This window comes from Tiliqua scincoides, chromosome 1 (assembly GCF_035046505.1).
Source record: "Tiliqua scincoides isolate rTilSci1 chromosome 1, rTilSci1.hap2, whole genome shotgun sequence".
NCBI classification, from domain to species: Eukaryota; Metazoa; Chordata; class Lepidosauria; order Squamata; family Scincidae; genus Tiliqua; species Tiliqua scincoides.
Window position 1 is genome coordinate 172,308,638 of NC_089821.1, and position 22,035 is coordinate 172,330,672.

The 22,035-nt window shown below is 43.4% G+C and overlaps 1 protein-coding gene and 1 pseudogene across 1 annotated transcript in view; one reads left to right on the forward strand and one right to left on the reverse strand.

The window, feature by feature from the left end:
* Positions 1–22,035, reverse strand: part of KHDRBS2 (KH RNA binding domain containing, signal transduction associated 2) — a 386,303-nt gene that overhangs the window by 51,792 nt on the left and 312,476 nt on the right. The gene's annotated exons all lie outside the window — the stretch shown is intronic.
* On the forward strand, positions 9,305–9,423 carry LOC136637538 (5S ribosomal RNA; annotated as a pseudogene).

The window sequence follows — 22,035 nt, forward strand, 5'->3', positions numbered from 1 at the left end:
TTTTTCTTCTTGTTGCTGCTTCTTTCTTCTCCCTTCTCCTCCCTGATTCATCATTCAAATGACTTCGACCAATCAGGGATAATGAGGTGAACTCACAGTGCTCTGTAGCCGACCAGGAGCGGCTTGTGTAATAGTCAATATACTAAAAACCTGACCCAAAGGTGCCAAAAAAGTTCACAGGGTGTCAAAAATTATCCAAACATGGTGACATTTTTCAATGCTGCTGAAATAGGTGTGAAAATCGGTTTCATATTAGCCCCAGAAATAGACTCTTGCATAGCCTGTTTCATTAGCTCTTTTATTTCAACATTGTTCGTAAAAGTTAGATTTTGAAGCAGGATGTTAGCACAATCACAAAGAACTATGGGTGCAGTCTTGAGGAGGGGATGGGCTGGCGCAAGTCTCTAGCGCCAGCCGACTGATGTCGCAAAAGTGCCGTAAAGCACTTTCGTGCCACCTGGAGAGAAGGGAGGCTGGTGCACAGATGTGCGCCACCCTTTGAAGGCCGGCCCAAGCCTCATTGGGCCAGCACAAAAGGTGAGTCTGTGCCGGCTGAGCTAGGCTGACTCAGGAGTCAGGGGTGTGCGGGGAGGGTGGGGAGGAGGCATTTTGGGGTGGGGTAAGGGTCAGCAGTGGGTGGGTCTGTGGGCAGGTGGCAGGTGTGGGGCCAGAATTTGGCACTTCTGCTGGATCCTATCCTGTTCCCAGGCAGTTCGGGGCAGCTCTGGGCTGCTTGGAACTGTGCCATCTTTTTTGGTGGCACAGATCCGAATAGCCCCATAGGAACTGCTGTGACTTTTCCTGGGGTAAGGGGAAGCGATTCCCCTTGCCTGGGCTGAGCCACTTTTGGCCCCAATCTTTTGATGTCTATGGGGCAGACCAGCCGGCCTCCCCATTCCAGCACAAGTTAGGATTGGGCTGCCCATGTTCTTGAAAGAAGAAATTTTATTTGAGCCCCAGAAGGAGGCACTCCTTGCTGAAATGCACTGTGCCTACAGACATCTACTCATATATTAAATTCTATTGTTTGGCATTGGCTTCCCCTTTCTTCCACTGCTGGGTGCTATCCTGTATTTCTATACTATTCCTGATGCCACTATTTTTCCCCAAAGGAGCCCTGGAGTGACCACAAATGAATGTCATGATGTACATGATACAATGTCAACATGATTTCTTGGGGGGGGGGGGAGCATTGGCTGCTGTTATGTTTTTCCTAGAAAATGTTGAATAATTCCAGTGTAATTCCAGGTCCTCCTGGGAAGGAAAATGGTGGCTAGTAGCCATAGAGACTGGAGGAGGGGGCTTTTGTTCAGTGGTAGAGCATACTGCTTTGTGTGTGGGAGGTACCAGGTTCAATCCTTGAAATTTCCAGGTAGGCAAAAAAAAAAAAAAAGATTCCTGTCTGGAAACCTGGAAAGCTGCTGTCAGTGTTGAAAAGAGGAATTTAGGGGGGGGACCAGTGGTCTGACCCAATATAAGGCAGCTTCTTACGTCATACATCAGAGGAGTAGGGCCACTGCTAGGAAACAGGATATGCTGCCAGCAAGGCCCTATTTCCAAAATTGCTGTCCAAGTTGTTGCCAGTGAGTGAAGTGGTAAAGATGAGGAAGGGAATTTCACAACCCTAAATTATTCTGATGGTGGCTTGCTTTTCACCATCATTACATGAGCAAAGGAAGGGTGAAGGAGGATCTAATCAAGGGTACCCAGCAAGACAGAGTTTCAAAATTTCCTAGTACTGAGACACATTGTTAATTACCTTGTTGATTTCATTAAAGAGATGAATAACAGTAGCATAATTAAATCTCCGAGAAGCAAAAGCATGCCATAAAATTGAATCACTCATGCTGTGGGTTTTTTTTTATTATTTTTGTTTTTTCTTTTTAAAGGAAACAGAACTACTTAGATATTCAACGGTAAATGACTGAAAATGCTGTGAAGCTGGTCATGAAGGGACAGTTCTTCTGATAATAAAGACAGCATTAATGGGAGCGATCCAATCATTAAGGTTCCAAGCCAAACACAATTTCATTTCTCTTTTGTACAGTAACTTTTTGAAACTTCATGGTAGTTGTTTCCGTCCTTGGCGCTGATCTCTTCCATGACATTGTTGTTATTCCCAAATCATTAATCGGGGAAAAATCCTAGCACTCGGTGACTGCAGAGCACTCATCTAAACCTGCAATTTAGCATTTTCATTTTTCAATGTATTGTTTAAGAGGAGATATCCCATATTGGGTATGGCCCACAGGGGCTTAATAAATTAACTCATATTTCATACTGTTGGCTTTGGGGAATGGATAAAGAAAGAGAAAGGATGACTAAAAGGAGACTAAAGGGAGGATGACGTATTCGTGTGTGCACATTTGTGCGAACGGACACACACTAGCCTTTCAAACTCCAAGAGAATTTCACATTTGCTAAATCTTCATTTAGAAGCGTTTGTGAGAGAATTAAGCTCCCAAGAGTCATTTCACACATTAAACAGCAGCAGCACCAGGCTTTCAACTTTATGCAGCAGCAGAAAGCCTCAGCAAGTCGCACAGCTCTCTGACAATACGTTTCCCAAAATCATTGTCACATTAACACTTTCCATTTTTAGACACAAACAAATTCATTGTGTTTGAATAGATCCTAAGGCAGGTAACTTTCAGGAAATATTCTTGACCTCTTCCTATAAGTAAGGTAACACATAAAGTAGACAAAGAAGGCTGCTACCTTTATTGCAACCAACTAAAATATTACAGAGTAGTGTGCAAGCTTTCAAGTTATGCAGAACTCTTTTTCAGGGTGACCGTTAAGCAAATCAAAGTGGGGGAGGGTAAAAGACTAGACAGTGCACATGATGGCAAAGCTCCAACCTTGTTCTGCTTAACATCTAGCCAGAAGAACTGGTGAACTCAAAAGCTAGCTCATCATTTTATATTTTAATTAGTCCTGGTAAAGGATATTACCCTTTTTTGGCACTTGTGTATTTTTTGAATACCATATTTATAAACTCGCCAGTTTGCCCTGCAGCTCCCATGTTGCTCTCTCAGAAACAATCAGATGTATTAACAATGGAAAGAATCATTTTGAAACATTAGCTTGTTTTACTCTGTAAAACCAACTGCAGGAATTCCATCTCCATTTTCCTTGCATAGAATGGATTTTTACTATAGATTCAACCATTACATATTGGCCCATTGGTCCCATTGGCCCAGCCATAGACTCAGTATGCTTGAGACAGCAACCCTGGATGATTTTACACATGGGTCTATCACTCAGAGTTGCCCAGCTTCCGTTAATAACTGTGTGCACCCAAGGTCCACTGAAAGTTGCATTGCACCACTGAATTTGCAAAGAGAGAATTATGGATTGGAGGTCCCATTGCCTGAAGGTCTCCTGCTCCCTCAGTCGACTTAGTCCTTTCTCTCTTGCTGCCCCTTAAACTTGGAGCTGCCTACCAGAATAACTGAGGGATACTTCTTCTTTCACAATCTTCAAGTTCCAACTAAAACCTGTCCTTTCTGGGGAGCTTTTGGCACCATATAGGGGTCCTTACGTTGAAGATGGAATGGGGTTGCTTATGGCCCAATTGGGCATCACCACCAGTGGAACGCACCTTCTGCTGGCAGCAACTGCTGCAAAACTGCTGTAAAGTGCACTCTGTCAGCGTGCCGCATAGCTTACAGAGCGCTGTTGAGAAGGCCAGAGTCTTCCCACACACTCCAGCAGATCCCTGGCCAGCCACTGGTGATGATAAAGTGGTGGGGAAAGTGGGAGGGGCAGGGGAGAGTAGAATGGGGGCAAGGAATGAGGAGGAACACGATGGCCCTGTGGTAGTTGCTGCCAGCGCAGAGACTGCACAGGTGGGTGCTGATCTCTTGCACTGGTGGGAGAGGGACTTGCTGCTGGATGGAGTATGTGCTGTGCCCAGTGGTAGGGGAGGACGATGGTTCAGATCTGGGAGGTGGTAGGAATAGCAACAGAGGCCTGAAAGCCCTATAAGGAGCTACTCTGAACTGCACCAGCGATTGAGCTGGTCCAGATCCAAATAGATCCATAGAGGCTGCCAGTGCTCAACATTGAGTAAGGGAACAACTGTCCCTTACTGCGAGAAGACCTCCAACTGCCTCCCTAAGCCATGTGGGATACAGCTGTAGCTGTTTTGGCTCTGCTGTATCATAGCACAGACAGGATTGGGCTGCCTGGGTCATTTCACATCGGTGCATTTGCCACTTGATGAAATGTTTTTTCCCCTTATGTTCAAGTCACAGTAAATCATTTTTTTTCCAGTCAGCTTATTGCAGATATCTCTATATATCGTACTGTCATGAATGGTACAAAACATGTTTAGATCAACGGCTAAGACTTGTTCCACTATTTTACATTTTTAATGCCCACTCAGATGCCCTCTTTTTTCAACAAGACAAAACAGAATATCTTCAAGCAAAAATGGACAATTTGGCAGCTCTTCAAACTGAGCGTGTTAAGGGGTATATGAATTTTTTATTCCACTGAAGATTTCAAAATGATTCCTACAAATGCCAACATTAAAAAACAACAACAAAGCATCCTGGTTTACATCTTAAATCACCAAACAGAAACCTCTACAGTTGTCATCTGCTGTTAGTGTCAACGGTTTCAGAACATGCTGCTGCTGTCCTTTAACTGTTCCTTGAAGACAGACAGCCCGTCTATACACCCTGGCATTTGAGTGGTGTAGAATGCATCACACTTTGGTGAAACAGACTCAAAACGTCCATGTATGACATTGTACTTCAGACCTCACTTGGAAAATCCTGTGCATATTTAGTGTTACACATACATCAAAACCCTAATAGCTGGATCCTATGCAGTGTAAGGAAAGAGGGCTATCAAGAGGGGAAGAGAAATAGAATATTCACAAGAGGAGAGAATGGGCATGACAGTAATGGAAAATATTACATTATGAGGAGATGACAGATTTACAAAAACAGCACAGAAGCAGGGAAACAGAACATTAAAGGCTGCAATCCTCTGCAACATACGTGGGAGTAAAAACCAACGAACAAGTGAACATTGTAGTTTCCAAGTGAACATGAAGCAGCATGGGGAAGGAAAAAGGGGGTGTAATGGGATAAAAGCAGGCACCCAGACAAGGAGAAACTTGAGGCAAAGTGCAGTCAACCACTGACCACTTCTTGCTCCTTTTGGACAAACAGAGAGGTGCTGTGCTGCTTCCAGGTTGGCCACTGCTCCTCTCTCTCTCTCTCTCTCTCTCTCTCTCTCTCTCACACACACACACACACACACACACACACACACTCCTCTATACCATTTGCTCTGTCATTATTCAAACATCTACAGTCTCTTCCCCTCTTTTCAGACTTCCCCCGCCCATGTCTTTGCCCTCAACCAAGAGGCATCCCTGGGGTGGGTGTCACCCAGTGCAGCACTTATCTGGACAAGTTCAGCATTCCAGAAATTTGGGGGTGGCGTAATGATGTAATCACGTTGCTCCTCTGTGCTGTTGCATTGCTTTAAATGCAAAAAGCCCACCTCCATTCGGAGATCTTCAGCCCACTCTGGGCCCAATTTTTTTTGTTCTTGCCAACAAGCAGGCTGAAGTTTGCCAAATGAAGTGGTATGGTGTCACCCTCCTTGAGGATGACACACGGTGCAGTCTTCACCTACTGCACCCCACAATGACACCACTGTCATAAACACTCACACCCTGATTTTAGGCTCTTGAACCTTCAACCACCTTAGAGGAGTTCCTGCAGTAGCCCTGTGGCCTTGTTGTTCTCTCCACACCAACATCTTCCTCAAGTTCTCACCCCATGGAGATTAACAAGGGCAAGAAGATGGAACAAAGCTTCACCTTCTCTAACCAGCCACAAGACTAAAAGAGCAGAGTGTGGCTAGAGGCAACCCACCTATGAAGACCTCAGAATGGACAGTGTGTGCATTGAAATTAAGTGGCCATGAAAAGGGGGAAAGCCAAGGGAGAGGGGTTGCTTTATAGGCATAGGGTTGCCAAGGCCAGAGGAAGAAAAAGGCTCTTGCTCCTTTAAGCACAAGAAGAACTGTTAGTCCAGAAGTGCTGCCTCTCCTATATTCATCTATTGACCTACACTCATCTTACTTTGCAAAGGAAGGGGTTAGGCATCTATGGCAGGGGTCTCCAAACCCCGACCCGGGGGCCATATGCGGCCCGCGGCAAGCCTTTATATGGCCCGCAGCCAGTCTCTGATCCCCTGAGCCTCTGACCCAGTTGACCAAATACAAACAGAGTTGTGCTTGTGGGATATGCTTGTACTTAAATGGGGGTCCATTTAAGTGTGTGCTTTATATCTTGGGCTGTGTTGGTGCTTGGAGAAGTCCTGGACATTTGAGCCCATTCATTCATCTAAGTTCTATCTCTAACATATTTATTTAATTTTTTCCCCGGCCCTCGACATTGTGCCAGATATCTGATGTGGCCCTTCGGCCAAAAAGTTTAGAGACCCCTAATCTATGGCATAGACATATTTCCTGTTATAGGAAGAGACTCAGCAGAGAGAAAAATGTATGAACCCAGCCTACATGCTGAAACACTCCAGTGATTTCTAAATATGTTTACAACCCTGACAGGAGGCTATAATTATTCTTTCTGTCTATACTCCCAGAATATACGATTGCCTAATAAAGTCCAGAGACATGAGCTCTTTACATAGCCTATTTCCCACACATGCTATCTCACCCATACTCTATAATTCAAATAAGAAAGAACAAACATTTCTGCATGTTTTCCTTTGTGCAATTTCCAAATCCCTATTCATTTTGTTCATTTAGTTTAGGGTACGGCTTGAAGTAGTATTTATTGTTCCAATCGTCATGGTCATCATCATGATAAACAGAATGGAACTATGAGACACTTCATTGACAAGAATTAAACCAACATTAATAACAGCTATGAAATTCAGCAAGTGAAACAACGTGCTTTCCTCTCACAATTACAAAATATTACATTTAGGATACTACCGAGTAGGTGTCCCATGTGATTTTTTCAGGGCTGTCAGAGCAATCTACTGAACTGAGGAGCAATACTGGAGTTGATTCGTTGCAGTCTGCCTAAATAGTGAAGGAGTACTGAATACAAACAGCCTTCTAATAATAATGCTTTATTTTTCTGTTCTGCTTTCCCAGTTAGTCTCTTGGCCACAGTAGCTCTAAGTGATTGAACCCCATGTAGCTTGTGTTCTTGACAAAATGCATGCATCCCATTGAAGCCCCTGTGCTGCGGCTGGCACTGTATCCCATGGGGGAATTTTGCAGTCAGGAGGTCTTCTCGAGGTAAGGAGACATTTGTTAAATTTCTCCACCCCTCCCTGCCCCTTTCCCCACTCCTCTTCTGCGCAGTGCAGAGCTTACCTAGTCTAGCGCACGTTGGGGCCTGCACTGGTACTGGCATGATACTACAGGCCCTTTCTGCCAGCGCTACTAACTCCAGTGCTGTCTCGAGTTTATGCACATTTGCGATAAACTGCGCCAGCGAAGTGTTCCGCTGGCACACAGGCACAATAGGATTGTGCCATCCGAAAGTGGAGTCCAAAATGATACATATATTTGCCACCATCCAAAAAGAACAGATCAGTGAGGATTTGGCAGGACAAACACAGTTTTTGAACCTGGGAGTAGCACTCTTGGGGTGCAAAGTACAGCAGAGGAATAATGAACACAGGAAGAGTTAAACACCCCTTCCTCTGTACTGCCTGCCCCATCTCTCCCAAATTTGTTGTCTGTTTAAAAAAAACAACACACTGCTGGGCTCACTGACTTGTATTTGCATGTAATACATAATCAGCCCCACAGCCAACTGCCTCCAGTGGTTATCACTGGTGAAAAAGCACATTGATACTCAAGTGGGTTTTCTGGGGTGAACTGCACAATTAAACAGGTGGAAACCAGTGCCAAGCTTTACAAAACCAGATGTTTTGGTTGCCCCACTACAAGGACACCAGAAAGCATCTATACAGGTTTCCTTAGGCAAAAACACCAAGCCATTTCAATTACTGTACAACTGAATTAACAGTGCTGAATCCCAGTGGCATAAGACATCATGGAGATCTTTTTACACGCAATCCCTTGCTCTGAGATTATTAAACAGACCATAAAAGAAAAATAGAAGAGGTCAAAACAGTTGTCCTCGAGTGTGGAAGTGTGTGTATGGTTTTTTTTTTTTCCTTCAACTTCCCATTTGTCACAGATTATATAATTTGGTGGCAGAAAAAATATATAGCTAACAAATAGAAAAAGTAACCCTTCTTACAGCACTGTCCTCCTATACATAGTCTTGCGTATTGCTATCGGTTTAACCTCTGATACCCTGCAAATTCCCAGCAGTAGCTTTGCAGCATTGCTGATGAGTTATGAGTCTAGGTGCCTCTGAATAATAGTGACATCTTTAAGAGGTCTACTGTCCCTCTACTGCAAAATATATTTTGTGCTGAAGGAGACAATTAAAGTCCAATTTACAGTGGCTAATATATTGCTGCAGCTGCACAACTTTGCTCCTACACAAGGAATATTCACAGCAGCATTAGGGCAGTCAGGCAGATGGGGCAGGATCTGGAGTTTTCAGGAGACTGTAGGGTAATGGGCCTGCTGCTTTCTGAGTAATTGGCATAGCGGTGTCAATGGGACATGTGCTGCATCCTGCAGTTGGGTGTCACTCACGGAGCCCTCCTCAAAGTAAGGGAATGTTTGTTCCCTTACCTCAGAGCTGTGTTGCCCTTATGTCAGTGCTGGAAAGCACTGACATAAGGGGTTAGGACTGTGCCCTAAGAGTAACAACTTGGACCTTATATATTTCCTTGGCCTGCTCCCTGTTTTAGTCTCCAGCGTCTTCACCATGGGTGGTCTTCTTGAAGGAAAGTATGCATAGGACCTAATTTGACTTCTCCTTACTTGGAGCTGGGGAAGAAAAGAAGAGGCTTTGTCATACTATTGCCCAGTCAGGCAGTCTGAACCCAGGGCCCAAGATTGCCAGGATGTATTGAGGAGTAAGTGGTAGGTGCAGACACAAGTTCTTCTTTGTACTGCTGCCCAGTAGCGTCACTAGGGGGTGTGGTGGTTGCAGACCACATCGGATGCCACCCTTGGGGGGGTGACACCACACCACCCCAACTTCTGTTCAGTGATCTTTGGTTGGCTCCGAGTCCAGCCTCCTTGCCCTTTCATCGATGATCATGTTTTTGCCACTCACCAGCAAGAACATGAAGCAACTGGACCTAGAGCAGGCTGAAGATTGCTGAACAGAAGCTGTCTGGAGCTTTTTGCATTTAAGTCAATGCGATACGATAATGTTATTGTTACCCTGCACATGCCCGATCTCGTCTGATCTTGGAAGCTAAACAGGGTCAGGCCTGGTTAGTATTTGGATGGGAGACCGCCTGGGAATGCCGGGTGCTGTAGGCTTATACCATAGTCTTTCGAGACTGAAGGTTGCCAACCATAATATATCACCTTTGAACTTCCAGAACTGAGAACCCCTCCAGGTAAGCGCTGTACTGGGTAGCATCCACCCCAGGGACACCTCTGCTGCTGCCTGTAATGACAGCAGTGGTGGTGAAACCGTTCACTGCCTGGCATGGATGGTGCCCAACTGAAAAAGTTCCCAGGGCAGTGTAGGGTAAAAGGACAGCAGTTGGCATGTAAAGTGCATGTCGTGGAAGGCTTTTGCTCCTGGACACTGAAGCTGCCACTGACTTCAACTTCGGGTTCCAACTCTGAATCTCTCAATAGACTCTCATTTAAAAGAATTATCAACACTACATTTCAGATGGTTTTATTCTCTGCTGGCAGGGTCTTCTAGTACTTCAAATCAGCCTGAGCAAAATATTTACAGATCATGCATGATCTTTTTTTTGTTTGCATGCACCTGACATCTAATTGCATGATATTTATGTAGTGTGTCAAAAATTTTCTCTGTTTTGTTTCTGCAAAATGCAGCTTGCATATTTTATGCAAATCGAATGCTCTCTTGTTTTCAAAGACAGACTGCCAAAGATCTGATTAAGCTAGATACTCTCATCTAACTAAATGAGACAATTTTCCATTAGCCTATGTAAGTTGCCTTCTTACTGTAAAATGAGGCTGCCATTGGGGAGGGGAGACGGGGCAGGGAAGATGGAATTTCTCAACTGTGTACTTTTTTTTCAGACAAAATTGCTTGCATTTCTTTTGTTCCTCTCCAGATTGATCACTGTTCTGAGCACAGAGCTTCAACAGCCATACTATAAATGGAACAGACTGTATCCTATGACTTAATTGGTAACAGGATTTGAAGAAGATTTCCTGTCTAGTTATACACAACTTCAGGGTCTTTGTAAGAAACCTGAGAGAAACCTCTCCCCCTTAGAGCATGCGTCTCAAAGACTAGGAATGTTTACAATTAGGCTAAAACTCCATATTAAACTGCCATGTGCAATTATCACCAGAGCTGGAAGGAGGGAAACCATCACCGTCATGTCAAAGAGAGTTTTCTGCTCTAACTTCAACAGTGACATCACAACCAACTGGAAAGCACCATGGGCATGACCAGACATGCCACTGGAAGATCTAGGATAGGATCTCTTTCTATTTGTCTGCATTCATGTGTTTTATCATAAGTATTAAAAGTAAAAATATACATAGCACTTTAATCAGAAAGGGTGTTGCTATCAGCAAATTGGCAACTAGCAGAGATGTAAAATGAAAATTGCTTACTTTTTGAAAATATTTGCCTTTCACTGTTTGAAAATCAAACACCATAGGCACTCGAACACAAGGCGTTCTCACAGATAAGTCAAGGGCAGGTTTTGAGCAAAAATCATGAAATTTTCTATGACCCATATAAGTTGGGTGGGGTGGTTTAAAGGGGGGTTTGACTATAGTTTTGCCTGATTTTACCCGAGGTCAGATCTGGAAAAATAACCTACCAATAATTGTTACCTAAGAACTGTACAATCTCTAATATTAAAAAATATAGTAAAAGATCATAAGTTACATTTTTATTCATTAACTTTTTAAATTCTGGTCTGCGCAACCTTTTTGTAAACACTATCAGAGTACATGCACAGTAAACAACATACCAGCAGAACCATTAATCAAATCCTTATTTAAGGTGCCTGGTGTGTTAAGCCAGAGGCTTTACATTTTACATACAAAATATAACATATAACTGGGAGGGTGCAATTCAATTCACAGCAGAGAGACAACAACAAGGAATGAGCATGAGCAAGTCCAGCTACACATAGTTGCAATTCTATATAATCAGAAGTAGACCCCATTGCTTTCCATGGGTGTTATTCTTAAGCTGCAGTGCTCTGAATTGTAGCCTTGGACTTTATTTCAAATGGAAATGAGGATTACATCCTAGTGTTTAAAAAATCAGACCTCTTCCAAACATTTGCAAAACGGAACAAGGGTGCAGAAGCATCTGCTAAAGAGAACTTAAATCAAGAGGCTTGCTTGATTTAAATGGAAGCCTTGAGCCCTGGCTTGCTTTTTTTCTCAGGAGGAGAATAAAAGATTAACTTTGGCTGCAGCTTTGCCCTGGAGGGGTTGCCCTGGAGACTAATAGCCCTCTAATTATCTCTGTATTGTCCTCTTGCTTCTTCTTTGCAGGACTCCCTTGATTTGACCCCGAGTGACCTCGCAGATAAGGCGAGGAGATGAACTAAACTTGATTTATTGGCAGAAATTTCTCGCCTTATAGGTGCAAATCTATAATAGTTCATGGGCAGCCCAAGCCTACACAGGCTTCTGCCAGTGGGATGGACATATGTGCTGTTGCAAACATGCCATAAAGCAAACTGCTGGAGCTGCACCCGCTGACTTATGTACCTGCAGGGTAAGTGAACCATCAGGTGGCCAGGGGATGGGGGGAGGGCAGAAGTGGGGCAGGGAGGGGGTGCAACCAGGCAGAGGGAGGGTGGCCTAGGGGGCAGTTCAAGCCCAACAGGAGGGTGGCAGTAGAAGCTATCGCCAGATCGTTTCGCCCTCCTGTGCCTCAAAGCCCTACACAGGTCTCCTCAGTTTTGCCCCAGAGGTTGAGCTGGCACAGATCAGAGTAGACCCATAAGGGCTGCTGAAGACTGACATAGGGTAAGGGAACTGATGCGTCCTTACCTACCCTGAGGAGTCCTCTGGCTATGTCCCTGGTTCCGTGGAATAAAGTGGGTGGGCAGCCCAGTTAGAATTGGGTTGTTAATTTGTTCCTCCACCTTATGATTTTGTATTCATTGTTGTAATTATATTTTTGTATTAAGTTTTTAATGTATTCAATATTAATATATTGCATTTTTAGTGCATATTGTAAACTTTCTTGAGCCCCCAAAGGAAGAAAGTTGTGGTAGAAATAATAATAATAATAATTAGATAAATAATAAAGAACTTAATATCAGTAATTTGTGAGTTGTTGCAAGCGAAAAACAGACTTACATCCTGCGCAAACTGAGAATTGAGAGGTCTTGTATATATAGGAAGAGTTTAGTCCCTCAGGTATATATTCAATATCCCTTCTATTTTGGCGGAACTAACCATAAGGACAGTTTGTCAAATGAAGGGAATAATCATAATCATAATATTAGCACTGCAAACAAATGCTATGAAGGTTAACATCCTGAAAATAAGTGAAACCCCTAAGTGCAGACTTCACCAGGAAAAAGATGAGACTGTGTCTCATCTGATATGTGAGTGCAGTAAGATCATGCAGACGGATTACAAAGTCAGACATGACATAAGAGTTTCAAAAGTAATCCGTTGGTAATTATGTAAAAATCTGTCAGCATTGAAAAATGTTTGGGAATATCACGGGTTGAGAAAGTGTTGGAGAATGAACAAGTCAAGGTCCTGTGGGATTTTTAAATTCAAATGGACTGACACCTCAAACATAATACACCAGATATAACAATAACAGACAATCAGAATGTCTGGCTAATTAATATTGCAATTCCTGGAGATGCCAGAGTTGATGAAAAAGAGCTAGAAAAAATGACAAAATACCGAGATCTGGCCATTGAAAATACGTGACTGTGGACAAAAAATACCAGTTGTCCCCATTGTCATCGGGGCACTCAGAAGCATCTCAGAAAGTTTTGCAAACTACTTTAAACAACTGCAGATGCCTGAAATAACACCATCAGCTTTGCAAAAAAACCAGCACTTTTAGGAACATCATACATATTGTGCAGATACCTAGTTGATACTTAGGTCTAGGCTGAGACTAGTATAAATTGCTTAACAACAGTTTACAAATGCCAGCCCAATCTTATCCACACTTTCCTGGGAGTAAGCCCCATTGACTGTAATGGGACTAACTTCTGAGTAGACATGCATATGATTGGGCTGTGCGTTTCATAAAATTTGGGTCATAATAATAAAAATATAATGCCCTTCATTTGATAAATTGTCTTTATGGTCAGTTCCAGAGGGAATAGCCAGTACCTCAAATGAACAGTGCAGGAGTCATTTCTTTGCAAAAAGACTTCAAGTTTAGATCACCTTTATCTTTACTATTTGGTTTCATTGGATAACCTTGGAAAAACAGGGAATACTTTAATTCCTTTTAAAAACAAGTGACTAAACTCCTTGCCTTCCAAATGTTAAACTGCTTGTATTGGGTATTTGAAAGAAAATGCAGTCTCTTGTGTAAAGGACACAGTTACAGCATACAAGGTTCAATACCTATTCTCATTGAAAGGTGCAAAAAAGGGGGGCACAACATTAAGTTTTCTGAATCAAAAACATTAATCAACTTACAAGAAGAAGTTAAGGAAATTATTTTTTCTCTCTAGAGCAAAACTCTTCTCTGCACACTGTAAAACACTAGACATTACAGAGATGAGGATAAGAGAATGGTTGCATTAATTTCAATAGGTTTTGCACTGGAAACTATTTAACCCCCAATAAAACTAATGGATGTTAAACAGCGAGAGAGCTTGGTGGTTTGCAATCCCTAACTAAATATTTCCCTAACATTGCACTTTTCTTTTCAAAAACAGAGTGTTAATCATGCCTTTGAGAGGATGGGAAATTGTCTTTCAAAAATCTGTAGCTATTTCCAGTCATTAAAAATGTAACTTATTTTCCATGTTTAAAGGTTAATTTAAATCAAATACACTTACACTTCTTTCAATTAGCCTCCTAAACTGCGGTAAAACTATGGCTTACGTACACACACACATGCACACACATAGACACACGCGCGCGCACGCGCGTTCACACAGATAGAGGAAAATCAACCAAGTACCCTTTAGTACAATTATTAAATGCTAATCCTGAGGGATTCCTGAAGAGCAGAAAACATTTGCTTCACAGCACTTTTGCAACTATTGTGACTTATTTTTTACCTAACAATTTTCTTCTTTACTAAAATTGTAAAGTATTGGTATTTGGTATTTTTGTATAAAATATTGAAGAAATATACAGGTCCAGCCTTTTTATACACAGATTTTTTATACACAAATTTGACTCAACACGAATGGCCACTACAAATGAGAAGGAATGTGCTGATCCCTGGAGAAGGGGAAAAATGCACCCCTTTAAAATCAGTTTAAAAAGCTGAACAGTCCTTTAACAACAGCCTCCTTGATGAGAGGGGGGGGCAGCTGGCTGACAATCCATCAGTCCTTCTCTCTCCAGTGGACCCCTCCCTTCCCCCTGAGCAGTGAAAGAAAGGTGATCACTGTGCATTGGTGAAGGGAGGAGCTGAATGAAGCACTGATTGATGGATTGTCTTCTTAATGACTCTCATCTTAGAGTCAAAAGGTCAGCAAGGCTGTTTTTAAATCACTGGAGCAAAATAACTTTATTTTTAAAATTGATTTGCTATACTTTGTTTTCTGCCATCCATGTGAGTGCTTGGAACAGAAACCACACGAATAATGAGGCTCAACTTCTAGTCATTCACAGGACAGTACCACAGCATAAGAACCAAAAGCTTATCAGTTCCACCCTTACTGCAAGGACAGGCTGTCTTACAGCCCAATCCTGAACTGCCTGGTATGTGGGGCTGCAGCAATGCCAGAAATGGCTGCCACTGTGTCCAGCATGCTCTAGGCAGCTGCCACCTCCTCCTTGGGAGAAGGGGACCCCTTCAGCAGTGGGGTTATTCAATTCTGTGACAACCCGAAGTTTGTTGTAGAATGAAGAGACATTGTGTTGGGTGGCCAGCAGAGCTCCATGGGTTTGCCCCATTCCCTCCCCCAGCATACCTCCTCCCTGCCTTCTCCCCGCCCTCCCTCTACCTCCCCCTGCCCCAGGTTCCCCCCTCCCCGCTTCCCCCCATGCCCCCATCTACCTTTCTGCTGCTCCACTGGTACTAGCCCAGCACTGGTGGAGCATCGGCACTAGGGCCTGCAAATGTGCCTTATGGTACGTTTGTTACAGTGTACGCCAGCAGCAAGCTGGCATACACTGAGCAGGATTGGACCCCTAGTCACTAGGGGCTACACCAATGAGCCACACCATTCAGGACCACAGTATCCAACACTATAGAGTTGATAACACCCATCTGAAGTCTGTGCAAGCTACACAGATATCTTTGTACCTGCGCACTCCTATGTGGAGAAAAAGCAGGCTCTTCCTATAGTTCTTCCTACCTCAGCAGGCCCTGTATATGGTTAGAACTATATAATCAAACATAAAACACAGCTTTTATATTGCTTGCTGAAGAACAATGGCACCAAAGGTAACCAGTCTCCATTTGGTTGGAGGCCTTTAGACTAGGCACTCCTCTCTCTGCAAGTCCATACACATTATGCTTGGCTCACAGAATACCACCATAAACTTGCTAACTCTTCAAAAAGGCATTGTAATTGTCCAAATTCACCCCAGCACTGTGGCTGTTCCAGTGGCTATTTGTTGATATTTGCATCTTTTTAGATTTTGAGCCTTTTTGGCATACAGAGTCATTTAATTATTTGATTTTCTCAGTAAACTATTTTTTTGAAAAGTGGTACATGAAGAAGAAGAAGGAGGAGGAGGAGTAGGAGGAGGAGGAGGAGAAGAAGAAGAAGAAGAAGAAGAAGAGCATCTCTGTGTCCAGTTCGTCTCCTTCCTGCAGTATCACTTATGACTATTACCATATTATATGCAGTATCACCATGCCATTAATTGTTGGTTCATTGGGGCAGGGAAGTTCACAATATGATGCCCTGTATCACGGCATGATGCTGTTGGTGGCAACCCTGTAGCAGGTAAAAATGTAGCATTCTTCTATTTGTGGGTATTTTCTTTAAGTGCTTTCCATCATGTCCTTACTAACCCAAGCTTGTAAATGCTGATCTGATTTGGAAGGTAAATAACATTCGATTCACTTTCATATCCTTGCAAAATGTAGCATTATTGTTCAATGATAACAGGTGTCTTGAGCAGGGCAATTTCAAATTTAATAAGAGTCCTATTGTATCTCCCATGATTTATCAGGAATAATGCACTACAGAAAATTATGAGGAGCCAGGCTGAGTTCTACTATTATTCTTAGGGGGTGCCAAAACCGCAAAAATAGTTTGATAGCATTATATACATTTTCTGTTTTGCTCAAAAAGGTGTGCATGTAATGGGTGGGAGGGAAATTCATTATATATTTAAAAAGTGTACAAGTGAAGCTTTTAAGATTTGCAAGATGATATGGTGCCATTAAACCTATTGAGAACAGCTTTTAAAAATTTGGTTCTGGTGGTAAGAGAGGCTGCTGGAAATTCAGAATTCACTTGTTGCCTGGTGATTGCAATCACCATTAAACAGTTCTATATAGCTGCTAATGTATTTAACTTCCTGCAGTGAGTTGTAGAAGTGATACATTCCTATGTCACTGATGCGATACCACATCAAATCCCTCACCTTCTCATCTTCAGACCAGTGAACAATCTTCCAGGTTAAGAAGTGCCAAGAACTTGCCGATCTATTTTAGTGGAGAGTCCAGACTAACAGCTCAATCCTATTCAATGTTGCAGCACCAATACAGTTGCAATGCAGCCCAGAGGTAAGATGACAAATTAACCTTACTTTGAGGAGGGCTTTGTGATGGTTTCCCCACCACAGGCTGCAGCAAGCACCCCCTTGACATGACTGCATAGGGGACAGAGAACCATTTGACTATGTAAACCAATTTGTGAACTACTTGTGTTGAAAAACAATACATAAATTCTCTTAATAATAATTTTGTTGCCATAAGTCCAAAGAGAGGAAGGGATTGGGGTGGGTTGGAAAATCAGGGCTAGGATCCAATGTGACTGTTGCCACTGAGATCCACCACCTCCAACCCACTCCCTGTCCCTTACCCTCCCTAAACCCTCCTTCCTCACCCATAACCCACCCCCTTCACTGCCTTACTGGCTGTGGGGTGGCCTGGGTGGGCCACTGGCATGTGCAGGGAGCTGCCTGTTGTTTCCACTGGCAACTCCTCATGCTTGGCAGCAGTGTGCCATTTATGGCAGCACTACACTGTTTCTGACAGCAGTACACACTGGTGATCCTGGCCCCTTTGCAGCCTAGGGCCAGGACCGCAGAATGCTGCCCCCTACCAGAGGCCTTCTGAGGCCTCCAGAAGGTCTTAAATACCACTTCCAGTTTTCACCCCAAAACTGGAAGTGTGCTTCAAAGGCCCTCCAAAGGCTGCAGGTGGGGGGGCACGAGGAAGGCAGCAGGGTGAGTAAGGAAGGTGTTGGGTGGGTGAGGAAGGCGGCAGCACCCCTGCAGGTGTGGCACCCAGGGCGCATTTGCCCCCTTGACCTCCCCTACTTATGCTAGTGGTGGTATGTAAGTTCTGCTGCTGTAATGTCTGATAGGATTGGGCCGTAAGCTTGCGTTCTGTGAGCATAGATCTATGTGTGTCACTTCTTCTAGAAATGTTTCCCAAGATTGATTTATGTGTGCGAAGGAGCAAAAGGATTTCCACAGACCAACATTTCCTTCCATATATGGCTTGCATGCTGTGGGCTGGAGGCCACCCTCTACTATGAGTTGAATGCCATGTCCTGCATTTGACCTGAGATATAAAAATGTTCCCCGTTTCAGACTTCTATTAAAAGGAATGTCCATACCTTGAAATCGTAACTGGAGGTGTGCCATGGATTCATTTGCTGCCACTAATTGGCCTGCACTGATCCTTGAGGAAAGAACCTCAAGAAAACCTCAAGAAAAACCTCCTGAGAAAAAATGTTTCAGGGACCAACATGTTACCTTCTGCTAATAAAAAAAGTTTTGGCAGAACTTCCACCAGTCTATTTTTTTCTTTGACAGAATTAGTTAAGCCTCCTTTTACAACAGCTCCAGGATGTCAGGCCATTGTGAATCAGCACTAAATATTCCACAACATGCACCTCATCAACACAGCAGGTGTCGTATTCAAAGAGAATTCTGTCTAATGTTGTTTTCCACTAACTTTTCTTTTTCCTCTTCAAAACTGAGGGGAAAGGGGAGGAAGAAAATGATGTCGCACAAATAATACCATTAGACACTGGGAAACTTTTACTGGAAAAGTGGATGTGTAGACTTAAAATAACAAGCGCGCACAGTGTTGCAGCAGAATTTCAGGAAGAAAGCTTTCAGCACGAGAAAAGAGGTCATCTATAATGTATAAGGAAGCCCCCCTCCCGAAACTGGCATCATTTTATATTCTATTCCACACTGAAGGGAATCTTTTTCTTTCAGATCTGCATGATTGATCTCAGTTCTGATAGCCCGCTCTCCTTCAATATGCAGAACACCCACTGATATCAATGGGAGCTTTATACAAAGAGGCAGAGAGAATATCAGAGATGAAATTCATTATGACCTAATTTGAGGATCTCTTTCCACCCAGGCACCAGCAGCAGTCTACTCTCAGCTAGAAATTGAGCAAGGGGTATGCCTGGATGCTGAGTCACAGGAGGCACATTATCTATTGGGTGGTAGTTTCTAGAAGCTTCTCAGAGTGGACACATACCATATAAATGGGAATGTTAAACTTTCCTTTCAGAAAATCATTCAAATCTCCAAAAAAGGCAAAACATTTTAGTCCTTATCCTAATTTGATTGAATTTTCAATTTGGTGAACTCTTGCTTTGTATCTTGGTATATAAATATTGCAGAATATAGTTTAGCTTTTCTTTGGAAGCTCTTGCTAATGCCAATCAGTCATTTAAGAAATCGGAAATGCCCATATAGTGGGACAGCGTGCCAGTTGCCAAACAGGAGGTTATAATTCATAATCATTACCCTGAAAAGTTATTAAGGACCCAATCCTATCCAACTTTCCAGTGCCAACGCAGCAGCAGTGCAGCTCCGAGGGCAGGGAACAAACATTGCCTGACCTTGAGGAGGCCTCTATGACTGCCCCATCACTGCAGCCCGCAGCACATGCCCCACTGCTGCGGCTGCATCAGTGCTGGAAAGTTGGATAGAGTTGGGCCCAGTGCACATCTGACCCAGAGCAGTCTCTGTTACTTCATGTTTATTTAAGGGTTGTTATCCACAGAAAGAAAGAAAGAAAGAAAGAAAGAAAGAAAGAAAGAAAGAAAGAAAGAAAGAAAGAAAGAAAGAAAGAAAGAAAGAAAGACTATGCCTATTCTGTGTCTTCCTCGCTACAAGTCTCAGTGCTGGTGCCACCCTATGCCCCATGATACATTCTTTAGTACAGCTCACCGAAAGTGAAGCAGCTCACCTGATGCTGCTGTTTGTTTTCAAAGGAAACCTGCTGAGTAAATACCAGGCGTGATGTGTGGTTTATTCTTATTACTACTTTGATGGACTTGGGAAGTCAACGTACACTAATATCAGACAAATGCGCTGCAGTCTTTCCATGTCGGCAACAGTCGCACAGGCACCATAAATCACTAGAACAAATTGTCAGGTGAGTAATGTGGCCTGCGCTGCGCTGCTTCTCGTTAACGGAAGGAGCCATGGAAGAAAAGCTACTGCTGAATCCAGCATCCACCACAATTAGTTGCCTGCCTGAATACTCTCTGCCTGCCTGAATACACTCTTTCATTTGGTTGACCAAAACGTAGCGGGAGTGTGGATGCAAGAGCATGTTAACAAGGCTCTGGCAAGGTGAGGCTGCTACTAAAACTTGACACTTTTCTAATGGATGTCTTTCCAATGTAATTCCAGGTGACCTTCGGAATTTGGACAAGTCTAATGTTAATCAATAACAAAGCCCAGAGTGAGCGTTTTGTTGATACTTAAACTAATGCCATTGATAAATCTTTCCATTATGCCGCACAAACGGGGAGATGACCAAGAGGCAGGCTTCAGGAATGTCAGTCTAATATAAGTGTGTGTGACAAAAACTTGATGATGCTTATTGGACACTCTAGAGCCAAGTGTCTTTCATGATATGTGAGATTCCTCAATCATTTCAAGGATGGAAGTAAGTATACAGGGTTATCATTATCCCATAATAGGATTTAGAATTACACCAGCACTGAAGATGGCAAGGTCATGGATTAAGGGTTTGCCTTCCTTCATTAGGAAAGTGCACAGTGCTGATTAACTATTGAACTAAACATGGTTCACTGTGGGTATGCCCTCCCTGTGCTGCAATTATTGGAGAGTGCCTCTTTACAGAGAGGAGCCTTGATCTGCTGCCTCTGTTGAACTTTAAATCTCCCCCCTTGAGAGCAGGGTGGCGGTTCCTTATTTGGCCGTTCAAAGTATGGCTGAAGTTCCCAGTTCACCATTCATCACAGAGCTGTACAGGCAGCCCAAGTAAGGAATTGGTTTATATACCTGGTGCACCCCAACTTGAGCTTTAGGTCACCCCACAATGAATCACCTGTCTCTGTGACTGGGAGACTCTCCCCTGAGATTCCTAGCAATTACTCTCATCCTGTGTGCTGGTTTTCTGTAGCTCACGTTAGCCTATGATGCCTCCAGGCCACAGGTTGGAATAGCAGGTTAGAATTAAAGGCTAGAATGACTATGCATGAATGCTAATACTTTGCATTTGTATAGAGCTTGCTCACAGAATTATTAGCCCCTTACATGTATTAGCTTGATGTTTAATTCTTACAACAATCAACCTACAAAGTATTATTATTCCCATATTGGAAGTGGGATGGATGAAGTGACTGGCCTATGGCTACCTACTGGTTTCAAGTTTCAAAGCTGGGAAGTCCTGATTCACAGCCCAAGCTGCAATCCTATACACACTTACCTGGGCCTAAGCCCATTGAACTATGTCAGACATACTTCTGGGCAGATATGCATAGGATTGCAGGATGCATAGGATGCATAGGGCAGGAGGTATGGTCTAGAGGGTAGAGCCTCTGTTTGCCTAAAGATAACATCTGCAGGTTGCCAGTTTGAGGCCACCGGCACCGTGCAACCTTGAAGCAGCTGACAAGCTGAGCCGAGTTATTCCATCTGCTCTGAGCGTGGGAGGATGGAGGCCAGAATATGAAACCAGATCAGAAAGAAACATCTGAATGTTGTGGTTTCTTGAAAGATAGAACCTTATTTCAAAATTGTAAAAATCCCTACGGGGATTTAAATTGCCTGCCTATGTAAACCACCTTGAATAAAGTCTGAGGAGAAATCTGAGGACCAAGAAAGGCGGTATAGAAATACCTGTATTATTATTATTGTGCTATCCGTTTCTCAGTCACTACTCAACAACAGCTCAGCTCTCATTGATTGCAAAGTAAATTTAGTAGGGGGTAATTTGTACCTGGGCCCAGGGTCAAAAGGGGGGCCCAGGAGCCAAAGGAGGGGGCCCAGAAATTTCCTGGGATCTTACGTTTCCCTGTCTACTCAGACTTGTGGCCTGCATGGGATGCTGGGGACACTACCATGACTGAAGATGCTGGGGACACTACTGATGCCACATGGGTTGGTAGATTTGGGCTCCAAAGACTTTTCCAGCTGTCTCTAACAACCTCCCACTTATTTGTCCCTCCGTGCCCCTATTTCTGCTCATCCGTCACCACCCTGCCCACTCTGTTTCACCCCTCTCCCTTTGCAAAGGGGCCCAAAAGAAACTTTGTACCCCCTGATAAAATTCCTCTCAGAGGCCCTGCTTCTATGCATATAGGAATACTTTTGTGAGTGGGGCAACTGTGG